Here is a 25,485-nt window from a genome sequence, read left to right as displayed (position 1 = left end):
CCCCATATTATCGTTTGATTAGTTTTGAAAGAGCTTAAAGAAGAATACGAGTGGAAAAAGGCAGAGGTGCGAGGTAATTTGAGGGTAAAAGCCATTGAAATTGAGTGAAACACAAGTGGATTTTAGTGAAAATATTGTTTGAGTGAAACACGTGAGGGAGTGTGGTGAGGTCTCTTCTCCATATTGTTCTAACCTTATTTTGCAGATTTCCATCATGGCACAAAATCCAAAGGGAAATACAAGCATTGAGAATCCACCACATGTGGTTCCGAATCTACAAATTCAAGCATTAATTGGGGAGATGCGTAGGATGATGAGAGCAGAGTGTGAACAAGTACATGAGAGGTTGGATAGGGTAGAAGAGGGAACGCAATGGAGGGCACGCAGGAACAGGGTGCAACAACGGTATGTTGAGGGTGAAAGAGAGTTTGAAGGGGAATATTTAGATGAAGAGTTTGATAGGATGCTAGAGGGTAACCATAGGAGGTATGGCTGAGATAGAGAAGCTAGGAACTGGGTAGATAATAATTTGGGAAATATCAAGATGAGAATCCCCGCATTTCAAGGGAAGAGTGATCCCGAAGCATACCTTGAGTGGGAAAAGAAGATGGAGTTGGTTTTCGATTGTCATAACTACTTCGAAGTGAAGAAGGTAAAACTTGCTGCAATTGAATTTATTGATTATGCTATTGTTTGGTGGGATCAGTTGTGCATCAACAGGAGGCGAAATGGAGATCGTCCTATTAAGACTTGGGATGATATGAAGAGGGTGATGAGGCAACATTTTGTACCAGCTCATTACTATCGGGATCTATACCTTAAGCTGCAGGGTCTTCATCAAGGTTACAAGAGTGTTGATGAGTATTACAAAGAGATGGAGATGGCTATGATTAGAGCCAATGTGGAAGAAGATCGGGAGGCAACAGTGGCAAGGTTTTTGAATGGGTTGAACCGAGAGATTTCTAATACAATTGAGCTACACCATTATGTGGAATTGGAAGATTTGGTGCATATGGCAATGAAAGTTGAGAGGCAGCTCAAGAGGGGTAGTACAAGTTCAAATCCGAGACAAATCCCAAAAAATCCAAGTGCAGCACCTTGGCGGTCAAACTATCCAAAGAAATAAGAAAACCCTTTTACTCACAAGCCTAAAACCGAGCCAAAACCAGCCACCACAACCACAGCCTCTCAAGGTAAAACAGCCCCTACTTCGTCCCGTTCTAGTGAGATTAAGTGCTTCAAATGTCAGGGGAGAGGACACATAGCTAGCTAATGCCCAAACAAGCGAGTTAAAGTAATTCGAGTGGCGAGATAGATTCCAAAGATGAAGATGATCTTGATGACATGCCACCATTGGAGGACGCTTCTATGGATGGTGAGGAGTTTGGGGCAGAATATGGTGAGATGCCTTCACTAGTCACACGACGAGCCTTAAATTTGCAAGCAAAAGAAGAGGAAGAAGAGGTACAACGGGAGAACATCTTTCACACTCGTTGTCATGTGAAAGACAAGGTATGTAGTGTTATTATTGATGGTGGTAGTTGCACTAATGTTGCTAGTTCTTCCATGGTTGAGAAGCTTGGGCTCACAACACTTACACATCCTCGTCCATACAAGTTGCAATGGTTGAATGATAGTGGTGAAGTAAGGGTTACAAAGCAAGTTGTTGTATCATTTCGAATTGGAAAATACGAGGATGAAGTATTGTGCGATGTGGTTCCAATGCATGCTGGACATCTCCTTCTAGGAAGACCTTGGCAATTTGATCGGCGGGTGCAGCATGATGGCTTCACCAACAAGTACTCATTCATGTTCCATCAAAGGACAATCACTCTAGCTCCGTTGACACCAAAACAAGTATATGAAGATCAAGTGAGGTTGCAAAAATTGAGTGATCAAAAAAATTTGAGTGAGCAAAAGAAAGAGAGTGAAAAGATGAATGAGAGTGAGGGAAAAGAGAGACAAACAGAGAGCAGGGTCGAATCAAGTGAGAGAGAAAAGAGAGAGAAGAGTTCGGCCATGGAGGGAAAATCAGAGAGAAAACAAAGAAATTTTTATGCAAAAATATGTGAGGTTAAGAGAGCATTGATTGCAAAACGGCCGATGATTGTACTCATGTACAAGGAGGGTCTTTTAAACACTAACTAACTTGATTCTTCGCTGCCTAGTGTTGTTGTTTCTATTTTGCAAGAGTTCAAGGATGTGTTTCCCGAGGAGGTACCACATGGTTTACCACCCATCTGAGGGATTGAACATCCAATTGATTTTGTTCCCGGTGCTTCTATCCCAAATCGACCAACATACAGGAGCAATCCGGAGGAGACGAAGGAACTTCAAAGGCAAGTTGAAGAATTGATGGAGAAAGGGCATGTGAGAGAAAGCATGAGTCATTGTGCTGTTCCAGTGATTCTAGTTCCCAAGAAGGATGGGACATGGAGAATGTGTGTTGACTGCTGAGCCATCAACAACATAACAGTAAAATATCGACACCCCATTCCTCGTTTAGATGATATGTTGGATGAGTTGCACGATTCTTGTGTGTTTTCTAAGATTTATCTTAAGAGTGGGTATCATCAAATACGAATGAAAGAAGGAGATGAACGGAAGACAGCGTTTAAAACTAAACATGGATTGTATGAGTGGTTAGTCATGCCTTTTGGATTAACTAATGCACCTAGCACTTTTATGCGCTTAATGAATCATGTTTTGCGTGCTTTAATTGGAAAATTCGTTGTTGTTTATTTTGATGATATTCTTATTTATAGCAAGAGTTTGCATGATCATGCCTCACATTTGCATTCTGTTTTGGATGTGCTTAGGAAAGAGAAGTTTATTGCTAACCTCAAGAAGTGTACTTTCTGCACCGATAAGCTTGTTTTTCTAGGTTTTGTTGTGAATGCTACAGGTATTGAGGTTGATGAAGAGAAGATCAAAGCCATCCAAGAGTGGCCGACCCCTTCCAATGTAGGTAATGTTAGAAGTTTTCATGGACTTGCTAGCTTTTAAAGGAGGTTTGTGAAGGATTTTAGTACCATCGCCGCACCACTTACCGAAGTTATCAAGAAGAACGTTGCATTCAAATGGGGTGAAGCTCAAGAGGAACCATTTCAGCTTATTAAACACAAGCTTACTCACCCTCCTTTACTTGCTTTGCCTAACTTTTCTAACACATTTGAAGTCAAATGTGATGCATCTAGTGTAGGTATTGGCGCTGTTCTTATGCAAGATGGGAGACCGTGTAACGACCCAAATTCACTAATTAGGCTTAAGGGCCTTGATTAGTGTGCCTGGAGGGCATAGTGGGAATTATGTGTGATTTTAATGATTAAGATGCATGATTATGATTTAAAGCATGTTATGTGACTATGTGTATTATGCTATGTGATAATTATGCTATGTGATTTGTACCACGTGGGTGTGGTGATATCAATGTGATGTACGTGCCGAGACGGTCCTAGAAAGCTAGATAATGGTAACTGGGGATTTGGTAACCTGCGTAACTGTTAGTAACCATAGAGAGTAACAGGTTTTGTTGGAGAAGTGGTAGAATTGTAAAACTAGTAAAAGGACAAGTATGCCCTTGAGGTTTAGTTAGTAAAGGATATTAGTGGAGGGATAAAGTAGTCTTTTGGCAGTGGTATAGATGGTTTTGGCTGAGGGAAAAGGATATACACGATTCTTTTATGCTAAGTGTAAATGAAATTAAGGTTTGGAAGGCTAGAGAAATCAAGAAGGAAAGGGAGAATTGGGAACCTAGAAGGCAAAGTGGAAGAGGAGTTAAGCTGTGTTCTTTGAGGCTAGTAAAGGGCTTAAGGGTGTGGAACCAAGCACATATCAAGGTTTATACTGAGGTAAGGATTTGGTCCCTGTTTTGTTAAGTTCCGAATTTGATTTTGGAAGGAATTGAAAGATAGCCATGGCTTGTTTTGCATGAAAATTCAGCTGGTTTGTCAAGGGGAAATTCAGTTTAAAGCTTGGATTGGAGGAAGCTCAAGTTTAATTTCGGATTGAGGTAAGGGTATTAAACATGTTTGCAATCTCGTAGCTGTTATGATTTAAGAATCTAGAGGTTTGGTTTAGGCTTTTCTCAAGTTTTGGTTTAAGTGTTTGAGTCTGAAATTTAAGTGTGAATTCTGTGAGTGGTTGTGTAATTGAGCTAGATTATAATGTTTATAGGTTTTTGAATGGTATATGTGGGGTTTTAAATTGGTTTTGGGGCTTAGGTATGAATTTGGGATGATTTGGAATGGTTTGGGTTCGGGAAAAACGTAAGGGAAAACCCAGAAATCTGGGTTCGCGAAGGAGCACTGCGGCTCTGTTCTTGGGCGCCGCGGCGCGAGGCTATTTTTGGGCAGAGCAAGCTCTCTGACTTGCTGGGCGCCGCGGCCCTATAGGGCAGTGTTGCGGCGCTAGGCCAATTTCAGGACATGGGATTTTGCAATTTTGAGCCTTTGCCCCGGGGGTTTGGGGGATGTCTTCGGTGCATTGTTTTAGGGATTTGGGGAATTTCGAGTGTGTGGGATTGGTTCCGGGAAGTAGTTTTGGATTGATTAGTGACAAAGGATGTTTCATTTGTGATGTGATTAGGTCTTTGGAGAGGCTCGGGGTAGAGGATCGTGCTCGCGGCTTTGAGGCATCGGAAACTAGTGGATTGAAAGGTAAGAAAACTGCACCCGGTTGTATGATTGTGATGGGACTAAGTGCTCCCGAGAGTTGTATCGTGTCAATGTTGGTATTACGCCATGGGACATGTAATAGCGGTCTAAGAGTGTCGTACATGATTTTAGCGCACAGAGCGTGAATTGGCCACTGGGAGCCTAGGACAATGGGATAACGGAGGGAGCAGCCTGAGGGCGCTAGCCCTAGTTATCATTTGTGAACTGTAAATGATATGAATTGACATGCCTAGTATGTGGAATACTTGATTATACTGATTGATGATATGGTTGAGATTATGTAATGCAATGTGATATTTTGACTTGTTTGCTAAATTGCTTATGCTTAGTTGCTATTGTGTTTTCTTGCTGGGCCTTGGCTCACAGGTGCTACGTTGTGCAGGTAAAGGTAAGGGCAAGCTGGACCAAGCCTGAGGTGGAGAGCTCCGAGGTGAAATGTACATAGCCAGCGGTTCGACTACCACGGTCGAGGAGTGGACCAGGACAGGGATCACCTAACTGCTTGTTTTGCCTTAGTATGGCCGGTTGTTGTAAATAAACCTTGAGTCTTTTGTAAACAGTCTTTGAACATAATATTTTTGGGATCCCATGTAACGGATGATACTTTTTAATGAAAATGTGGCTTTTGAGGCCAAAATGTTTTTAACCCTAGTTCCTTTATAGTTTCAATGACACGATTTTATTTAAATGACTTGATTAGCGAGTCTGGCACTTTATAAACACACAGTGTAACGATCTTGGCTATCCAGGGCGTTACAGACCACTTGCGTACTTTAGCGAGAAGCTAAGTGGGGCAACACTTAACTACCCCACTTATGACAAAGAGTTGTACGCATTGGTTCGAGCTTTAGAGACATGGCAGCACTATTTGTGGCCGAAGGAGTTGTGATTCGTACGGATCATGAATCTTTTGAAACATTTGAAAGGACAACATAAGCTGAACAAGAGACATGCACGATGGCTTGAGTACATTGAGACGTTTCCTTATGTCATTCGGTATAAACAAGGTAAGGAGAATGTGGTGGTTGATGCACTTTAACGCAGGTATGCTCTAATCTCTACTCTTGATGCTAAATTACTTGGTTTTGAGCACATTAAGGAACTTTATAATGTTGACCATGAATTTGGGGAGATTTATGGTACTTGTGAAAAATCTGCTGAGGGAAAGTTTTATAGGCATGAGGCTTTCTTGTTTAGGGAGCATCAGTTGTGTGTACCTAATTGTTCGTTGAGAGATTTGTTAGTTCGGGAGTCCCACGGTTGAGGGTTGATGAGCCATTTTGGAGTCGCTAAGACTCTAGCTATGTTACAGGAGCACTTCTATTGGCCACACATGAAACGAGATGTTGAGCAAATTTGTGGTAGGTGTGTCACTTGTAGGCAGGCTAAATCGAGAGTTCAGTCAAATGGTCTTTACATGCCCCTACCTATTCCTAGTTCACCCTGGATTGATATTTTGATGGATATTGTTTTGGGTGTACCTAGGAGTAAGCGTGGGAGGGATTCAATCTTTGTGGTTGTAGATCGGTTTTCTTAGATGGCTCACTTTATACCTTGTCATAAAACTGATGATGCTTCTGTTGGTTTTTATTGATCAAATAAGAGATTATGCGCAGCGGAACAACAATCAAATTGTCAGATTAATCCCATAAGATTTCTAGATCTACTTCTTCACATGTATATATATATATTGAATCAAGGACATGAATAGAAAAATTACCTCAGGTCCTTGCTGCTATCTTTTCGTATGGCTGAATTCCTTGAGATCTCACACCAAGATCTTCCAAAATGTTCTCAGGCACACAAAGAACGAGTGTGGGCTCGCTATACAAATAATAGGCAATAAACTATTTATCAGATGTTCTCAACACATGAGATCTGATAAAGTTTTGGACCTAGGTTTTGTGAAGAACAATGACTTTTGTTTATGTCACTGTTCTCTTTCTCTGAGAGAGATTCCTAGATATTTTTCTATCCCTGAAAAGTTACGTTCTGTGAAAAACTGATATCTAATATTTAATAATATCCAATATATTAAAATATTTGTTATTTTAAACAAATTCAAAATAACTGATCAGTTATCAGATTTTTGTTTAAATAATAATATTTTAATCATATTAAAATATCTCATTATTTATTTAATATTTAAATAACTAAAATTGTGGAATCAAGAGACTGAGTACATCTCTTATTGCGTGTAGCACAGTGCCTGTGCACTGTGCCACACGTGTACCACATGCCTGTGATGGCATGTGATTTTTCCCAATTTTTATTATTATTTAAATACAAAAAATCCCAAAAATAAATTAATTCAAAATTAATTATATTTTTGTTAAATCAAATTATTAATTAATTAATTACATATAATTATGTTTGATACATAGAAAAATATTTTACTTATCACATAAGTCCTTTTTGCCCATTTTTTGTATTTGCCTTTGACAGTGATTATTTGAGCCATTTCGGGGACCATGGACCTATAACATTAAGCTCCAATAAATTAAAACTAAATAATTAAACTCTTTAATTATAATAGTTAATTTATTAATTCTGATATTACTCCACTATAAATTCAGAATTGCACTCTTTATGTTATAGATATACTTTTACAAAAATCTTTTTCTTAAGTAGTCGTCCATTGATATAACCATCTTACAATAGTTCAACCATCTAATTAATTAGTTCATAAATTAGAATGGACGAATTACCACTTAACCTTTGTAATTTACTTCTTATTCCTTAAGTACCATTAATTCACTAGTGAATAATTAATCTATAATCTAATTATAGATTTGAGCTCAAAATCATTCAGTTCCAGAATTAACCCTTAAGGGAACTAATATACGATCCGTTAGGAAAGATTAGATTCCATATTGTTGATACATGTTCCCAGCCATCCATGATATTAAATCTCCAAAACAAAAGTCATTAGCCTCATTCTTTGAAAAGACCTTAACGATTGAATCAAAAGATTTAATAAACATGAACATGAGTTCATGAACACTCAGGATTTAGGTTGATCTATAAATGATCATCAATTATGATACGAATTACAAGTCTTTATTATTAAATGGTTTTTGGATAAAGACTCTAATTCATATCGATCCATGTCATATATAATCATATTATATAAAGCACCTTTACCGAGATGTCTTTCCACATCAATAATCCGAATCTAGATTTTTTGTATCATTATGATACTCAGTAAACCATACTTACAACTCCAATTAAAGAATTCCATAACTTTAATTTGTTGTTGTTGACTGTTTTTATTCATTCATGTGATCTTAATTCTCTCGTACTAATACAAGATCACATCCTCAATAATGAATATGGAATTTTTCTGATATTTTCAAAATTATTCAAACAATAATTTAACAATCTAAATATAACAATAATAATAATAAACTATTGTATTTATTTATTCATTGAAAAAACAAATTTCTTTACATGCTTTTAGGACACACTCCTAACAGCTTCTAATGTTGCAGATTTGTTCTTTAGGGAGATTGTGAGATTACATGGTATGCCTAGGATAATTGTGTTAGATCAGGATGCTAAGTTCTTGAGTTACTTTTGGAAGACGTTGTGGGGTAAACTTGGAACAAAATTGTTGTTTTCTACTACATGTCATCCTCAAACTGATGGTCGAACAGAAGTAGTTAATAGAACTTTATCCACTTTGTTGAGGGCTATCATTAGTAAGAACATTAAGACTTTTGAGGATTGTTTACCACATGCTGAGTTTGCTTATAATCATTCCATGCATTTTGCTACTAAGTTTTCATAGTTTGAAATTGTTTATGGTTTTAACCCTTTAACTCCTTTGGATTTATCACCTTTACCTGTTTCTGAGCATGTGAATTTAGATGGCAAGAAGAAGGCAGAATTTGTTAAGCAATTCCATGAGAGGGCACGACTCAACATAGAGAGGAGGACAGAGCAATACATCAAGCAAGTTAACAAGGGACGTCACAAGCAGGTTTTTGAGCCCGGTGATTGGGTGTGGTTGCACATGAGGAAAGAAAGATTTCCAGCACAAAGACGTTCCAAGTTTCTACCTCGAGGAGATGGTTCATTTCAAGTACTAGAACGGATCAATGATAATGCCTACCGACTAGATTTACCATGTGAGTACATTGTTAGTGCTACTTTAAATGTTACTGATCCAAGTCCTTTTGACGTAGGTGACGATTTGAGGACAAATCATTCTCAAGAGGGGGGGAATGATGAGGACATCAAGACTAATGATCCAATACAAGTTCCAGTTGGTCCGGTGACGATGGCGCGAGCTAGGAGATTCAAAGAAGAGCTTAACAAATTAGTCTGGAGAATTCTACAACAAGAAGAGGTCGAGTTCACTACTGAGGGTGAACAAAGGCTTGTGCTGCTCCTCAAAGTTGATTCAGTTTAGGAGCTTGATTCCCTACTTTAATTAATTGTTTTAGTTTGAACTATATTTTCATGTTTTATTAGAGTCTTTGTTGGAGTCAAAGACATGTCATTTTGGGCTTTTTCATTATGGGTATTTTAGGGTTTTTTATATGTCTAAAATCCCTCTTTGTAATTTTCGGCTATATTGCCTTGTGGACGGTTTGGAAGGCAGATAGTTTTGGTTAATTAAAAACATTGTGAGTTTTCTTCTTGAGTTCTTGAAGAAACTTTTGAACTTATCAAGGGATTCCTCGTGGCGTTCAAATTTGACTTATCAAACGGATAATCCATCCCCGTTTGTGGCATCTTCACCATACCAAGGTTCGTGCTTTGCCAAGCATTAGGTCGTGGTTTCCATTCCAAATTCGAGTGTTCTTGGGTTGTTTTTCCAGATTTGGTTCGGGTTTCATCACAATTGTTGGCGTGGTTTGTATCACTGTAGCCCTCACCACCCGAGCCTTCCTTAGCACTAAAAAGTGCAACCAACCGCCTCATGCCTAGGACACGCTAGATTTCCATATTTGAAGGGTACATAAACTTGGCATTCATTCGAGTGTCTCAGAAATTAGCCAAATGAAGAAATCACTTTCTGTTGTCAGCTATTCCCATCTTCATAGCTATAAATATTGCAAATCAAAGTGTAAAAGGGGTTGATCATTATGTCAATAACTATTCATCTTCTAGCGGACATCCCCTCTCCATTACTTTAACGTCCCGAAATTCCTAATAAGACTTTGTGCCTTCATTAGGGGGCCAGGAAGGCATTATAAGAATATCATGTGTTTGTATGTGAATTAATTGTATATTTATGTGATTATGTGAATTACATGGGTTATATTATTACATGACTGATTATGCATGTTTAAGTGTATTAAATGTGCATAATAGACCTGCTTTTATTTAATGGGACATGTTTGTGAGTTTGGCCCGTTGAGGGTCTAATTGTGATTACAAGATTGAAACCACACTATTATGGGATATATTTGAGATATTTCGCAGGAGTCGGTCCTTTCGATAAAGATAGCGGTTTAGTCACGACCGAGACTCACTAGAGTATGAGTCGTATTTTGGGAATAATAGTGATATTCTTGGTTTAGCAGAATTTACTAGGAATTATATGTATAATGTGAGACGGAAGTGTAAATGACGATTTTTCCCTGGGGCTTTGAGAGGATTTTAGGAGAGTGAGGGGAAAATGGTGATTTGGACCATTGTATGGATTAAGTTAGTTGAAGTTTATCAGCTTAGTTTAGAAAGAAAAACAGAACTCTCTCTCTCTCATGTTTCTCTCTCTCTCTAATATTTAAGATTTTGAAAGAGAATTTGAATTTTAAGGAGATTTGGGGCAAGTTGGAAGTTGCTAAAGCTAGGAGTACCAACTGTGGATTCAAATTGTAGCAAAGGTAACTCAATTATTTGAGTTTAGTTTTTGGTTTTCTATTATTTTTGAAGCTTTATTGGAATTCTATGTTTAAGATATTTTGATTGAGTTTGAAGATTAGTTTTGATGTTTCTGAGTTGCTGAGACCATTATTATGGTTGAAATTGGTTAAAATCATGTTTTGGGATGATTTTTGGGAAGTTGACGATTCTTAAAATCACTGGTTTTCTGAGTTCACAAGGTCACACATCAACACTATTCTTGGAATGTCGCGGCCCTCATGACCTCAGTGAACAGGGGGTGTGCCTCAAATTGCCTTGGCACCACAACGCATGTCCAGTGATTTTTGGGCACAGGCTCTCTAACTGTTGAGTGTTGCAGCCCTTAGTGGGGGCATCCCTGCTCAAATTGGGAAAAAGAATAAATAGTAGGTTTGGGAGCTGGGAACCCAAACCTATGGGCTCGGGAATGGTTCTACTATCCGGGTTAGTAGAATTCAGGGTTCTGAAGGCTAGGAAATGGTCTGAAAGCCTTAGTTAGTTCGTTTCATGATAGTTATTCCTTGTTATGGTTGTGACTAGGGTGAACCATTAGGCTCGGGAGGAAAGAACCATACTCAAGATCATCATATGATATTCACTCAAGACATGAGGTAAGAAAACTGCACCCAGTCCGTGTTTAGGCTTGGCTCAGTTATAGAGCATAGTTATAACCATGATAAGAATGTTTTATTAAACATGTTAATTTCATTGTTTATTCATGTGTTAAGTAATGACTGCTTGTCTATTATGCTTGGTTGAAAGGCTCAACTTAAAAGTTGAGGGTTATCGATTATATTCGACTGAAAAGCTTGGCTTATAAGTAAGGACCCATCTATTGTATCTGATTAAAAGCTTTGCTTATAAGTCGAGGATCTATCTATGATATCTGATTAAAGGCTAGACTTATAAGTCAAGGGTTTATAACACTTGACTTATAAGTCGAGGGTTTATAAAGCTCGACTTATAATTTGAGGGTTTAAGGACTCGGCTTATAAGTCAAGGTTTTAAAGGCTCGGCTTATGGGTTGATGGCAGCAATAGTGTGCTGAATGTCGATAGATGTGTTTAAGCTAACCTAGGAGCATGATATATGCTTGAACAACCTTATGGCCACCTAAAATAATAAGTGCCATGTACGGTTGGTGAGCTTTAAGGCTGTTTATACAGGCCTGTAGCCTAGAAGTTTTGGGACAAAGAAAGTTTTGTTGATGGTCCTATTCGGTGTCTTCTTTGTAGCCTAGAAGGTGAATTTCCCTTTAGGACTGTGGAACTTATTCGCCTCTTATGAGATTCGATGGATCTACCCTAAAAATAATAGTATCATTCTAAATGCTTTTGTAACTCAATTTTGAAGGCTTTGTGTTGGGCAGTTGTAGAATATTTTGTGCTGAAAGTAGTAACTTTTCAATATGTTGAATATTTAAGAATACTTGAATACTTAAAGAACATTTTGTTGTTGATGACAGTGTTGAATGTTTTAAACTAATTTGTGGATTGTTAATACAATGTTGAATGTTTTTACTTTTTGTTATTTGAAAATCAAGTTCATTTAATGATGCTAGTATATATTAGAAAGCTAATTTTAATTATATAAAAAAAATTAAAATATAATAGAATAAATTAGTGTTATATAAATGCATATATAATGAGAATTTAAACTTATCTAAATATTAAAATAATACGAAAATTGTGTTATAATATCTATTGAAATAACACTTTTTATGTAAAGAATTTTGTTATGCAAACTTCATTATATAACACAAATAATGTGTTACTAAAGAGTAGTATAAAACAAAAAATGTGTTATACTAAAGTGTAGTATAACACAAAAAATGTGTTATACTAAAGTGTAGTATAACACAAATTTATAAGTATTGAAATGTGTTATATAATCGACTATAAATAATATAATTAAACACTTATCTATTTATTAAAATAACACAGAAAGTGTGTTATCGTTGACATTATAATAACACATCTGTATAACAATGATAAAGTGTTATGTAAAGTATCCTGACCTACGATAACATAGTCGGTCTTAACACATCGAAAAGTGTTATGGTATGTTTTGATAACACATTTTTGGTGTTATTAAAAGCATTTTTTCTTGTAGTGAGGGAATTGGGCAATGGGCTCTAGCGTGCCTCTATAGTCACTTATCTGGATTGAATGCATGCACGAGTAGGGTTATTACTGCTAGACATGCTAATTATGATTCTGTGATCTGATGATTTACTGCTTATGAGTATGATTATGTTTTCTTGTTGAGCCTGGGCTCACATGTGCTAAATGGTGTAGGTAAAGGAAAAGAAAAGTGTGACCAACCATGAGTCAGAGAGCTTCAAGGGCAGGGTGTAGATATGCGGCCTGCTCGATCGCCAGGGCCAAGGGTATCGATTTGAACTAGGGTTGGACCTTGTATTCATTTTAAGTTGTAACAGTTTTAAACTCTGTTGGGATCCCATGTATTGTACTCAAACTCTTTTAATGAAATGGTTGAATTTTGGCAAAAATTTGTAGTACCTAAACATGTGGTTAGTTTCTATTAATGTTTTAAGTCCAAATGACTCGTTTAGCGAGTTAATCACTATTTAACTACACATTGTAACAGTCCTGGATTAGGAGCACATCACAATTACTGTAACTACCACAAGAACAAAATCAAAACTCAATGTAGCTATTCTTGTTGGTTCAAAGTTCATCATAAATACTACTTGCTTAACCCAAAGTTGGACATGGTGATGTGGCATAGGAAAGGGACACGTGGAATAAAAAAGTATTAAGTTTTCTTGAACTGGTCGATCTACATGAGCATGTCGATTATACTCGATAAGCATGGAGGGATTTATCTACCTTGGAACCAGAAAACAAAATGAAGCTTATTACACAAAGGTTACTGGTCGAGCAAATGAGGCTTGCTCGATACCTACTCGGAAGATTGTGATACGAACCACACTAACGATTGTGGTGAAACCCGACACCAAATATGGCAGCCACCAAGAACACACGAAATTGGAATGGTAAACCGCGACCCTATGCTTAGCAAATCACGAACCTTGGTATGAGGAAGACGCCACAAACGGGGATGGGAATCCGTTTGATAAGTCGGATTGAACGCCACAAGGAATACCCTTGATAAGTTAGGATAGTCTCTTCAAGAACTCAAGAAGAAAACCTCTCAATTTTCATTTCATCATAATCTGATTTTTCCAAATGTTTTCAAGGCCTTATATAGCCGAAAATTACATCAAGACAAGCCCCTTTGTCTTCCTAAAAACCGAAAAATTAAAGACAAGCCTTTTGTCTTCCTAATGAAACCGAAAAATAAAGACAACCCTTTGTCTTCCTAATGAAAACCGAAATTTAAAGACAACCCTTTGTCTTCTTAATAAAAACCGAAAATTAAAGACAAAAAGGACTCTTGGACTCACACAAGTCAAGTGTTTGACTTTTCACAAAAAAAACAAAGACTAAATAAAAAATACAAGATGACAAAATACAATAAGACTCATCAAGCTCCTAAACTGAGTCTTTTGGCTCGCGCCCTCGTCACCAGACCAACTGGAACTAGACTTGGATCTTTAGTCTTGGTGTCCTCATCAGATTGAGCTCCTTGAAGGACGCTCCAATCAACTAGAGTGACCTAGATTTTAGGGCATGTTTCTGTAACTGATATTTGAATGTATCTTTCATATTATTTTATTATGTATTCAGTTGTAACAAGCCCACACTATGCGTGTAGGGCTTATTTCATACTCATAAGGCCCATGGCCCACCAAGGGACTCTATAAATAGAGATCCCTCACAGCCATTATTCTCTCATGTGCACTTTACATACAAAATCCCTATTGAATTTTATTTTCTCTCAAACTTGGAAAACTCGGTTGAATCTTATTCTTCTTGATCTTGAAGGAGTCATGCCATAACTATATTGTTGCAGGAGATCCATGAGCTAAGATTGGGATCATCAGGAGGAGGATAAGGGATAGTGTCATCAATGAACATAGCCTTGTTATTTGTGGCTATAGTAATAATAGTAGTCTCATGTTTCCAAGATTAGAAATTTTCTTGACCGGTAAGGGGTGTGGGAACAAGAAGAGAACTCATATGGTCTTCTATGCTTAGGTAAGAAGGGCTTCAATCGTGAGCAAGTTGTTCCACATAGCCAAGAGGGGCTAATCAATTTTTTATAGGGACCGTATCGCCATTATTATTGTTGGTTGGAGCAGAAGATTATGGGACTAAAGATGATGGGGTCGTCGGTGTGGTTTTGCTAGAGGGTAGAACAACTTTAATTTTAAAAACCCTTAGACTGATTTTAGGTCAATGGACCCCACCACTGTCATGATTTTTTAAATTTCAATCCATAATGAATTTGGGAATGATTCTTTCACCAAATTATTTACTTTTACATCTAGTTTAATTATAAAATATGTAAAGAAATTAATAAAATAGTTTGAGTGTTCAAAAATCTTTTAACACGTTGAATGATCAATAGCCCAATTTTCTAGATTTGAACTCCAACTTAGAAAAATTATAGACTTCGAATCTTTTGATAGATTTTTCTAAAATTTTCCAAATTACATCATGTTAATATTATCCTATAATTTTTTTAGGGAAAAAGGATCTTTTTTTAATAGGTGATTTTTTTTCAAACTCGTAGGTCAAATATGCCTTTGTCAAAAACAGTTTTGCATGCTATACTTACAATAACTATATCATGATGAATTTTGAACCATTTTTAGCATTTCAAAAGTCTAAACTCAACTAATCTTTCTAAACCATAGATTGATAAGATAAAAATACATGTAATATAACATTTTTGGAGAGTTTGACCGGTGGGAATTTAGAGCCTAAATCTGTCAACTTTCACTTTTTACACTAGCCTTTGGGAACTTTGGACTTCCTAATTTAAATGAGCTCTAATCCTCATACATGAATCATCCATCATCGTATATCTCTTACATACAGATTACAAAAGACAAAAATAAACTACATTATTATATGCGAATGCATCTATAGCTTAAACGTTCCTTATCTAACATTAAACCTTCAGATTCTTACCATTTGGAGTTTTAACTTGGAGGGACTGGTTCTTCAATATATTTATCATTCTAAATCCCTTGAGTACCTTCAACATACTCCACACATATTTTAGAGATTAACCCATGACCATACTCTTAAGGAGAAGAAGAAAAAGAAGAAGCAATCAAGGAACCCAAACCCTAGAACTTATATTTGATCTTTAAAATTGTTTGCATGCAAGCTTTCTTCTTAGCTTACGATTGCATTAAGACTCTACACTCTTAAGCATGCATAGGAGATCATCATCTAAGCTTGGATGTGCAGAAAAATGGACGAGAGAGAGAACAAAGAGTTCGACCACGTAGAGAGAAGAAGAGAAGAGATAGATGTTTTGGGGTTCTTTGTTTCTTTTGCTTAGTTTCTTAAGTTTAGAAAGAAACGATGATGAATGGAGTGGTCAATAAGTCATACTCTCTCTCCTCCATGCACACACTCTTCCATATAACTAATTGCATACTCAACACTACACCCTCACATAGCTTATCCTCCAAGCTCTTCTAATTTCCCACTTTAGTTTAAATAATTCAATATAAGAACTGGAATATAAAAGTCATTCTCGGATTCTGGCTTGGGTGCATTTCTAAATATACCAAAAATTCTACTTAAGAGGTATTTGAGCTCGAAAAATAAGTTCCAAAGGTTGTACAAACCTAAAATACTATTAAAACATGATAAAATAATCAATAAGACCACCAAAATGCCATATTTTAAAATCCTAGATAAAACTTTGTGATTTAATATAAGTTAAGTGTGAAAAAATAATTTATGTATGTAAATGTGATTAAATACATTTGCAAACTCAATTTAATATGTGTAACATTTAAGTAGGAAAAATGCCACTTTTTTTTTTTATCAAAAAGAAAATTTCATTGATCAACCAAACTGAGTCAAACAAAATGGAGCAAGAGACAACCCTCAGAACTTACAAAGATTTTACAAATTCAAACATTTGCCTTTCTCTAATAGACAAGTGCCTAGAATTTACATTAAGGATTCTAGCTTTGAGAGCTTGCCTAATCAGATTTTCTATTTTATAGACAGTGAAACAACTATTATTAAAACAGCAAGTATTTCTATTATACCAGATATAATGACTACAAGCAGCAAGAGAAGCAGCCACTATATGATGAATCCAGTCTGACTTCCATTTAGACAGCCAAGCAATCCAGTTCTCATAATTTCCAGGCCAAGAAACCCCTCATAGCCAACCTGAAAAATGTCACTTTTAACATATAAAATACTATTTTCACACTTTTAATGAGTTTCCCAAGGTAAAAATTCTTAGCTTAAGAATTTTACTTATAATTCAAACATCAATAAGATTTTCCAATTTTTAAAATGCCCAAATTATTTTTTCCATAATTAATTCTCTCAAATAATTTTTAAAATTTTCCCTGCTTACAATTTTCTATTCGAATTTTCTCTGAAATCAATAAATTTTCTGGCAAAGATTATTCTGTAATGTCATCACATTTTCTTATTGATATAAAATCTAGGGAGAAATATAAATATTCATAATTATTTAATAACACAAAAGTTCAGGATGTTACACCATCGAAGTTAGGCTCTCCACTCTTGACGACACCCAATGCTAGGATGGAGACACGATTAGGACAAAGGCACGGTTGGGGTACCCTCGACTCAAGCAGAAGCTCAGAAGGACTCATTGTCCAACCAGTCCCAGCCCAACTGATACATAAATTTTTTACCACAATCGTACAACATTATTATAGTATAGTTTTGATTGAAAAGGATGTTAAACCCACAGAGATTGATTTATTAATTGTGCTAATTACTAAAATCTTAAGCCTTTAATTTTAATTGGAGAACTTGAAAATAAAAATTCCAAATGAAATAAATAAAAGATTAACAAGTAAGAACGATGAACAAATTGAAAATCAAAGAATGTAAACCTAGAATATAGATTTCCCTATTTCAAATTATGAATCTCAGTTTATCAATTATCACAATCTATTCCCCTAATTTGTAATTTCAAGAACCCTAATTTAAATAATCTACGTTTCTCAAGTGTAAGTGAAATTATTTTAATTAATCAACAAGATATCTCTATTCAATATTAATTAAACAAGAATTCATTAAGCAATATGGTTGTTTTAATGAGACTCATAGAAATCATGGAATCTCTCAATCTCACACTTTTCCTATCTCATACAGTTCTAGGTCCAATTTAAGATTACCTCTCTCAAGTGTAAAATCCTAAATCTCAATTCAATTCAATGGTGATCAAGCATTAAAAGGATAACATTAAACAAAAGAATGCATGAATACATTAGAGAAACTTCATGAGAATAATATCAAAATTTTAATTCAATAACTTAACATAGTACCATAAATACTCTAGAAAAAATGTATAGTTCATGTTCGTACGTAATAAAACTAAAAAGAAAAGTAAGAGAAGAAAATTAGATTAGATGTTCAATTTGTCTTGAATTCTTGTTCTCTTTGTTTTCCAATGTATTCTCTGCCTCTCAGGCGTTCAAAAGTCCATTTCACAAAACCCTAAGTTTATATTTATAACCCACTAGAAATTACCACCAAAACTTCATTTAAAATTGATTAAAAATTGGAATCTACAAGCAGGGCGCAATGACGCCTGAAGCCCTAACTCAAGTTGTAAACTTTTAATTCTATCAGCAGTCCAGGCACAATGGAGCCTAAAACCAGGCGTAATTGAGCCTCTCTTGACAGTTTCTAGAAGACTTTACTTTTCAGCTCGTTTCACTTCTCAATTTTGACACTTCACTCAACTATGTTTGATGTGCTCAAAATTCATTATAAAATCATCGTTTACGTATACTATTGAACTTTCAAGAGAATACATAAAAACTAAACAAAAGCTTACGGAAAATACAATAATTCATAGTTTAAAAGATAAGAATTGAATAGGAAATCTGAAACCTTTGGTAAGTTTCAAGAATTCAAAGCTAAGGCTGAGAAGTAGTTAGGTAAGAATCTTAAGACACTTTGATTTAATCGAGGTGGATAATATTTGGATTTATAATGCAAAGATTTCCTGCTGGAGCATGGTATTCTATCCCAACTCATAGCACTTGGAACGTCACAACAAAATGATGTTTCTAAAAAAAGAAATAGGACCTTGTTGGACATGGTTAGGTCTATGTTAAACTACTCATCACTTCCTCTCTCATTCAAGGGTTATGCACTTCAAACGACGACTTACATTTTGAATGTGGTCCCATCTAAGACCATTAGCAAAACGCCACTGGAATTGTGGAATGGAAACAAACCTAGTTTGCACCATTTTCGCATTTGGGGCTGTCCTGCTCATATTCTTAGACCTAAATCAGGGAAACTTGATTCAAGATCTGAAGTGTGCATTTTTCTTGGCTACGTTCCAGAGACATGATGCGGTTATTTCTATAGTTCCAAGGATCAAATAGTATTTGTTTCCACAAATGCGACCTTCCTTGAACATGACTATATGAATAACTATAAACCTTGGAGCAAGGTAGTATTGGTGGAACTCACAGCTAATAAGATCCCATCACAATCATCTTCTTCATTAAATGATAAATGATAAACTGAGGAAACCACGATTCCTGAAAGAGAAACCTTCGTGCAACGTCGTAGTGGGAGGATTGTGAGACAAACTGTTTGCTACGAACATGAGGCACATGTCTTTGTTTCTGATACAGACAAGGACAATCCATTAACCTTTAAATAAGTAATGGATGATCCTGAAAAGGAGAAATGGCAAGAATCCATGAACCAAGAAATAATATCGATGTATTCCAATTCTCTCTGGGAAATTGTGGACCCACCTGAAGATGTCTGGCCAATAGGGTGTAAGTGGATATACAAGAAGAAAAGAGGTGTAGATGGGAAAGTAGAGACTTTAAAAGTGAGGCTAGTAGCCAAAGGTTACACTTAGAGAGATGGTGTTGATTATGAATAAATATTTTCTCCTATGGCCATGCTCAAATCAATTCGCATCCTCTTATCCATAGCGGCTGCCAATGATTATGAGATATGGCAAATGGACGTCAAGACAACTCTTATGATTGGCTATCTTGATGAAAGTATCTATATGGTGTAACAAGAAGGGTTCAAAAAGAATGGGGAAAATCAAAAGGTGTGCAAGTTGCTGAAATCCATTTATGGATTAAAGCAAGTATCTAAATCTTGGAATATCACTTTTGATGAAACAATTAAAACATTGGCTTCGAACAGAATGCCGACAAAGCATGTGTGTATAAATATATCAAAGGAAAAATGGTGGTTTTTTTAGTTCTTTATGTTGATGACATGTTTCTCATTGGGAACAATGTAGAGACATTGTCAAACGTGAAGAAGTGGTTAGCCGAAAAGTTCCAAATGAAAGATTTGGGCGAGGCGAACTATGTTCTGGCAATCCAAATCCTAAGGGATAGGAAGAATAAGCTCTTGGAACTTTCTCAGGCTAATTATATAGATAAGGTACTTGAAAGATTCTCTATGGAGAATTCTAATAAACGTCAGTTACTGACGAGACATGGAATTGCTCTCTCCAAGGAACAATGTCCTAAGACACCTCAAGAGGAAGTGAATATGAGAATGTATACCTATGCTTCAGCAGTTGGGAGTCTGATGTATGCTATGTTGTGTACTAGGCCCGACATATGTTATGCAGTTGGGATTGTAAGTCGTTATCAATCAAATCCTGGTTTGGAACACTAGATTGTAGTAAAGTACATTCTCAAGTATCTGAGGATAACGAGAGATTACATGCTTGTATATTTGGGGGGTGAGCTAAATCCCACTGGATACACTGATTCTGATTTTTAATCAGACAAAGACAGTCAAAAGTCAACATCTGGGTTAGTGTTCACTCTTGGTGGAAGAGCTATTGTCTTGAGAAGCATTAAACAATCAAGCATAACTGATTCAACCATGGAAGTCGAATACATAGAGGTTTGTGAAGCAGCTAAGAAGGCGGTTTGATTGAGGAAGTTCTACACTGATTTGGAAGTAGTTCCAGATATGGATAAGCCACTAATTATGTATTGTGACAATAGTGGAGCAGTAGCTAATTCCAAATAACCGAGAAGTCACAAGAGAGGAAAGTATATAGAAAGGAAATACCATCTAGTAAGAGATATTGTACACCGAGGTGATATGACTGTTATGAAGATAGCATCGGAATAGAACCTAGCTGACCCATTTACCAAGACACTTCCTGCAAAGACGTTCACGGGTCACGTGTGCAATATTTGATTAAGGGAGATGCCTCACTTGCTTTGAGGGAAAATGGGAGATTGCTAGGATTAATGCCCTAAAAACATGTAAAGACATTTTATTGATCTAAATAATAGTACAATTTTATTATATTTGAATGTTATAATTATTGTTTGAATTAATTATATAATAATATCAAGAAAATTTCCTTTTCAGTCCTGAGAATATGATCTTGTATTATTACAAGAGAATTAATATCATATATATAATGAATAAAATAGTCAATAACATATTAAAGTATGGAATCATTAATGATTGGTTACTAGTACAGTTTGCTAAGCATACGAGATGTGAGTAATCTAGATTCAGATTACTGATGTGGGTAGACATCTTAGTAAATGTGTTGTATATAATAGATATTAAATATGACAGGACCGATGAGAATTAATTATCTTTATAAACTTTTCGTTTGATATGAAGATTTAATTCTTATCATAATAGATGATCATTTCTAGATCAGTCTAAATCATGAGTATTCATGAACTTCTGTTTGTGTTTATTGGATCTTTTGTTTCACTTGTTAATGTCTCTTAGAATATTGAGTCTAATGACTTTTGTTTTGGAGATTCAATATCATGGATGTTTGGGAACATCAATTACAATATTGGAATCCATGCTTTCCTAACGGATCGAATATTGGTTCCCTTGAGGGTTAATTCTGGAATATTATAGTTATTGAGCTCAAATCTATAATTAGATTATAGATTAATTATTCGCTAGTTAATTAACAGTACTTAAGGATTAAGATGTAATTATAAGGGTAAAATGGTAATTTTGACCAGCTCTAATTAACGAACCAATAATGGAGGACAGAACTACATATATTGATTATATCAATGGACTACAAGAGAAAACTCTCTAAATATAATTCTTTAAATACTTTGAGTGAAATTCCATATTTATACTGGAGTAATCATGGAATTAATAAATAAGATTATTAGATTAAAGAGTTTGATTAATAATATGATTTATTGGAGCTTTGTATTATAGGTCCATGGTCCCCTGATCATCTCTGTCCTACATATTCAAGGTTAAGGATGTCAAAAGAAAGATTTGTAGAGCATTGGACTAAATTGCAAAGGAATTAATTTTCTAGGGCAAGGAAATAGTTATGTGATAATTATTGGTAATTGATTAAATGTAAAATAATTAATTATTTAACTATATAGTTTTTATATTGAAACTAGAGGATAAAATTAATAGTAATCTTGTTTGGGTTATTATAAAGAGAGGGAATAATAAGTATCTTACTTAGAATATGATATTTATTTATTTGTTTCAAAACTAATATTTTAAGAAAAAGTTAATTTTGAATTAAATGATATTTATGTTGGGATAAATATATTGTCTTAAAAGTTGATTAAAGAAACAAATGAGAAAATTAGGGAAACCCTAATAGGGTTGTGCAACACACACTGTACAACACAATGTGTGGCGCATAACTCGGGGATTTTTATCCCTTGGATTTGAATTTTGAATTTTAAATAAATTTGTTTAATCAGTAATTTTCTTATTATTTTTAAATATGATATAAATAAATAATTAAATATAAATATCATATAAGTTTTCATTTGAATTTTATTTTTAATATAATAAGGATTATTTCATTAGATTAAATATTTTTATATAAGTGTGATAGTAAGTGACTTTCAGAAGAAGATTTCATTTGTTCAGTATATCTGGAGAGTCACATAAATCAACATTTTGAATCATGCGTGCCCACACATGTCCTTGTGTGTTTGAGGATTGGTTTGGAAGATCAAGGTGTGAGCTTTCAGATTACCGGATAGGAAGATCGTTATTTTATACAAAATGATTCAAGGAGACTTGATAGGCTACAAGAGGTAAACCCTAATCTGGTTTGTATATGATTTAATGTTTATATATGTATATGATCCTTGCTGGTATTAATATTTATTAAAATGGGTCCATATATTCTGCTTCTCACCTTTGATTTGATCATTTAATACCAACACAATGACCCTGGATCACAGGCAGCCATCTGATACTTACTGATACACAGATCATGGTGTTGATCCCGTACATGCGACAAGTACAATGTCTCACGATGCCACCTAACATGGGAAAACGTGCTGCTACCCTCCTAAAACTATTAGGAGTGTGTTGCTCAATAAAGCAGTGGGCTGGAATTCCTCGTATCGGGCCTATGGAGATACGCCAAGGCCCACTAACTCGTTAATGGGAGGAATTTACCTTTTATTGCACATTTAAACCCCATTGAGGGAGAATAATTATAATTAGCCCTCATTAAGGAATTAATTGCTCCTAGCCATCTATAAATATGGGCTAGGGCACACTTTGTAAAGGATCTTGAATTTTCATTTCTTATTTTTAGAGCATTGCCAAAACGCTGCCTAAAAACCTCCATAGAAGCTTGACATTTCCAAGCTTTTAACATCCTAACTACAAGTGACTAGTTCACTATGGTTAATTCATAACATGAACCATGTAAAATCTTATTTCTTAATTTTCATTTCTTTAAGCTTTGCTTTAATTAGTTGCTAGCGAAATTGCTAGTCAACATTTTGGTGCTTTCATTGAGAGCGTGAAGAAAGCTTTGAGTTGCAACAATGGTAAACCCTTGAAGAAAAATCCATGAACATGTTCCCCCACCACCTCCATCAGCTAATTCAGAGGTGACTAATAACAACGGCTATGATGGTGAAGATGGAGACGACTATGAGAGTGAATATTCAAAGTCATACCACACGAAGGACCCACCAAAAGTGGTAGCCTTAAAGGCCAAATAGCTTTCCAAAAACCAGAAATGGAGGTTCAGAATGGTAAGATCACCGCCTTAGAGGAGGTGGTTAATGCCATGAAGGTTGCTTTGGCGGCTCAAGGGCTATAATCGAACCCTCATGGAGAAGTACCACCTGGGTAGCCAACTGGCGTGCCACCTGCCCACCCAGCTAGAGCACCACTTGTATAGCCAGCGGGCGTGCCACCCCATGCACCCCACTGATGTGGCGCAAGAGCAGCCAGCTAGCATGCCACATTTGCACCCAGCTAGAGTGCTAACCATGCCACCAAACGATTGGGGAGATAAGGCTAAGGCTCCCCAAAAAAGGAAGAGGACTTATCGGGCTTCCGAGCCCCTCGATGTCCCAAGAACGGCTTATGATCCCGAGGAATTTCACAGGGTCCAAAGAAACCGCCAGACACACACCGTCCGCAGAGCCCAGGGCCTTCCGCCTAGAGGTACGCCTACCATAAGGATGTGGGCCACACTACCGAAGAATGTCGGCAGCTCAAGGACGAGATCGAGAATCTCATCAAGCTGGGGCATCTCCACCAGTGGGTCAGGATGCTCATGGGAGTCCCGGGCCTGTCAGTAGGTCCCGGACAACCCACGGTCCCGGGAGCACCCAGGGCATACCCGCCTCAGGGAGGGTATGCACAGGGACCGACGGCACAGACCCCTCAGGGGGCCCCCGTCACGCAAGCTCCCAGCCCTAGAATGCCTTACCCATCTGGGACAGCACCCCCTCGAGTGGACGGGCATGTGGCCACCATCTTGAGCGGACCTCACCTGGGAGGATCGTCCAGGAACGACCAAAAGCGCTACCTAAGCGAATTGGACCATGATCAGGAGGTGTGCACCCTTGTCCAGGCCCCGGCTCAACACCCGAAATTGATGAACTTCCCTATCACCTTCACGGAGGACGACGCCTGCAATGTCCATTTCCCGCACCATGACCCACTGGTCATAGATGCACAAGTCGCCAACAAGATGGTGTCCCGTGTGTTGGTGGATGACGAGAGCTCTGTCAACCACTTGTTCCGGCCCGCCTTCACAGCCATTGGCTTGACTGAAGCGGATCTGGCATCGTGCCCGACCCAGATTTACGGCTTCAACGGAGACGCACTACTCCCCATGGGGAAGATCCAGTTTCCCGTAACGTTGGGAAGTGAGTTGCAGCACTCATTCAAGTTCTGCACCTTCGTAGTGGTGGACTGCCCCACCGCTTACAACGTCATTTTCGGCCGGCCCGCATTAGTCGAGTTCGGGGCCATCACCTCTATCCGTCATCTTTTCATGAAGTTCCTTTGCGACAACAGAGGGGTAGGGACTGTCCGGAGAGATCAGAAGAGCGCCCGGAAGTGCTACCATGTGTCCGCCCGGTCAATATATATGGTCTGGGACAAGCCCGTTGAGGTCTTCATCAACCCAATTCCTCTCCCACCTGCTGAAAGAGTGATCCAGGAAGAAGATGACTTGGACCCGAGGATAGGGGAAGACCGCATCCTGGAGCCAATGGACGAGATAGAGGAGGTGTGCATCAACAACACCAATCCGGTTAGGGTCATCCAAGTCGGGAAAAATCTGCCGGCAGGTGTCCGGGCTGCCATCATCGCCCAAGTCAAGGAGAACCAGGATATTCTGGCCTGGTTTCACTCAGATATGACGGGGATTGACCACAACATCATCTGCCACACGTTGAGTATCGACCCGAATGCGACCCCGGTCCGCCAAAAGCGAAGGCCCTTGGGGACGGAGAGGGTTGAGGCCCTTAAACTGGAAGTAGAGAAGCTGTCTTCAATCAACTTCATACACGAGGCTGTATACCCCATGTGGCTAGCCAATCCCA

This window comes from Humulus lupulus, chromosome 5, assembly GCF_963169125.1.
Source record: "Humulus lupulus chromosome 5, drHumLupu1.1, whole genome shotgun sequence".
NCBI classification, from domain to species: domain Eukaryota; kingdom Viridiplantae; phylum Streptophyta; class Magnoliopsida; order Rosales; family Cannabaceae; genus Humulus; species Humulus lupulus.
The sequence above is the reverse complement of the archived record's forward strand: the minus strand, read 5'-3'. Positions refer to the sequence as shown.